The following is a 2788-nucleotide window of genomic DNA, read 5'->3' on the forward strand; positions in this document are numbered from 1 at the left end:
GGAAGACCATATTTAGCATTTATATTCTACTGTGGTTGAGACAACTCTGTCAGAACAGGCCCTGAGGTCAGTTTCCAGGTTCAAAATGAACATTCCTAAGTGGGAAGGTCCAGATGAAATCCAGATAAATATACAAAGCAATTAGGCATGCAGAAAAGAGCAACAGGAGTGAGGAAAGATTTCGAAGGCAGTTCAAGTCAAAGGGCATGTGAAATTCTCCCAACCTGGATGCTACCTGGTAAAAAAAAAAAAAAAAAAGTCCTTGAAGGTCACGCAGAAATGCAGCTCTTTCTGGGCTGCCTAAAGGGGGCCCTCCAGGTGCAGAGGGGGGCCTCGTGCAGGGAGCTGGCGCATTTAGAAAGGCCAGGCAGACTAAGGAGAAAGGGAAAGTGGTTTCTCAGACGTGTTTAATGTTGCCAGCCCAGTGGATAAGGCCCCGCCTGCAGGGGAGGATGTAGGCTGAATGAGTCAATGAGGAAGCTGATCCCCTTTTTCTGAACAAGGCCTGGATTTCCAAAATGGAAATGGAAGGTGCGGACATTTTAGCGCACTATGAGTTCCCGTGGGTCCCCAAGGGCTGAGATGAGGCTGTAGGGTTTCACCAAGGTCCACGCCATCCCCAATCTGGCTGAAATGAAGCTCCATGTAGGGCACAGGTAGTGTTGCTAAGGAAATGAAGCACTTCCCTCAGCACACACCCTGAGCGAGTGCAGAAGCCAGGTTAGCGGCTCCTCATTCCTCTCCCACCACGTGGGCAAGGAGAAGCTGGGCGTGCCTAGAAACATATCCACAAAGAGAAGCTAGCCCAGCCACCCCCTTTCTCAAGCAAGAGTTTTGCCACGCAGTCGAAATCACTTGCTGCTCATTCGTTCATCCTTTGGTGACCATTTGCTGAGTGCAGGTGCTGTGTTTGGGGCTGGGTAATTCAGACAAGCATATGAGAGGGTCCCTATTAGAGGAGCTTGTCCCATGGACAATACAGACGCATGAGCAATGTGATATATACTTCAATTGAGAGCATCGCGAGGGATACGATGTTGGAGGCAATCTTTTTGTGTCTTTTGGCTGATTGTTTTTAAGCACCTAAGAGATGTATCCCATGATTCCAAAATGTGAATGATCACCCATGTAATGGTGGTATAAGACCCGTGATGTCCTGTCCCCAAAACACCTATTTTACCTGGTCTCAGTCACGTATCCTGGCCCTAACATCCTGCAGTCTAGCCACGCATGAGCAGTGGCCAGTCCCTGAACCTGCCAGTTTCTGCCCAGCCTCCCTATGTTTGGGAGAGTTGTTCCTTTTGCCTGGAAGGCCTTTCCCTCCTTGCTCTGCCCAACAGAGTTCTAGTAATTAAGCATTCCAGCGCTGGCCCAAATGTCAGCTCTCTCGGGTGCCTTCCTTGACCCTAACAGGAAGTACTCACCGCTCCTTCATTTGTACTCCCAGAACCCATTCACGGGTCTTTGTTACGACACCTGTAAACGTCATATGATAGCTATTTGTTGTTGCGCCTTGCACCCACTTCCCACCAGACTGGGAGCTCTTCTCAGACAAACCTCACACTGAGGATCTCAGCCACTCAACAAATGTTTATAGAAGTAGAAATTAAAGTTACTGCTGCATAAACTCCCCTGTGTCTTACCTTAATAACAGCCCATTAAAAGTGATAGCCCAGCTTCATCCAACAGGAGGGACAGGCCATTCACCTTCCAAGGCCAGACACTCATCCACTTATTGCTGGGACACTACAGTGCTAAAGGGGGGAGGGGCAGGGGGCAGAAACGTAGTGCAGTAAAATCCAATGTATGGGTTTTTTTAAGGCTATACTGCATATACTGTACTTAGATACTATTGTCTAAGCAATAGAGCATATCTAGAATAATACACAAGAAACCGTTAACAGTGCATGATTCTGTATAATGGGTACAGGCTGGGAGGTGATGTAGGGGCTTCTGTTTTCCATTCTACACCTTTCTGTGATGTTGAGATCTTTGTCATGAGTCTGTCACTCATGTGACACTAAAATAAGACACTAAACTGAATCTTATGACTACATTTTAAATGAACCAATTCAATGGTTCATTTAGGTCCATGTTACCCCAAAACACACTCTAGAGTCTTACTAGAATGTTCATAGCAGTGTCATTAGTAATAGCAAAAACTAGAAATTGCCTAAAAGTCCATTAACAGTAAATTGGATGAGTCACCTTTAATATATTCATATAATGGGATACTATACAGCAGAGAATGAATGACACACAATTCCACACGACAGCACGAATGTCTCTGCCAAATACAATGTTGAAGAAAAGAAGCCAGACATGGAAGAGTATGTACTATAGGATTCCATCTATATAAAGTACAAAAACAGGCAAGATTGATCTATGATAGTAGAAGCCAGAATGGTGGCTACCTTTGTGGGGAGGGGGGGAGAGGGACTTAGTGAGGAGAATGGGGCACGAGGGGGTCTTTTGGGAGCAGGAAGCTGATAATGTTCTGTCTTATAATCCAGGTCTGCATGCACAGAGGCTCTTGCTTTGTAAAAATATGATTTGTGTACCTGCCTATCTAGATGTTACACTTCAGTAAAAAGTAAACAAACACACAAAATAGGTCACAATTGAGATGTCTGAGCATTCCCTTACCACGCCAAGCTGACAATCTCTCTTAAGGGGCGGATGCCGACCTTCCGGCCTCCTAGATATTCAGCAACAGGACAGGGGAGACGGAGCCAAGCTGTGCTCCCTACAGCGCTTGCGTCCTGCCCCAAGTCAGAGCCCAAGGGGC

This window comes from Panthera onca, chromosome C2, assembly GCF_046562875.1.
Source record: "Panthera onca isolate mPanOnc1 chromosome C2, mPanOnc1 haplotype 2, whole genome shotgun sequence".
NCBI classification, from domain to species: Eukaryota; Metazoa; Chordata; class Mammalia; order Carnivora; family Felidae; genus Panthera; species Panthera onca.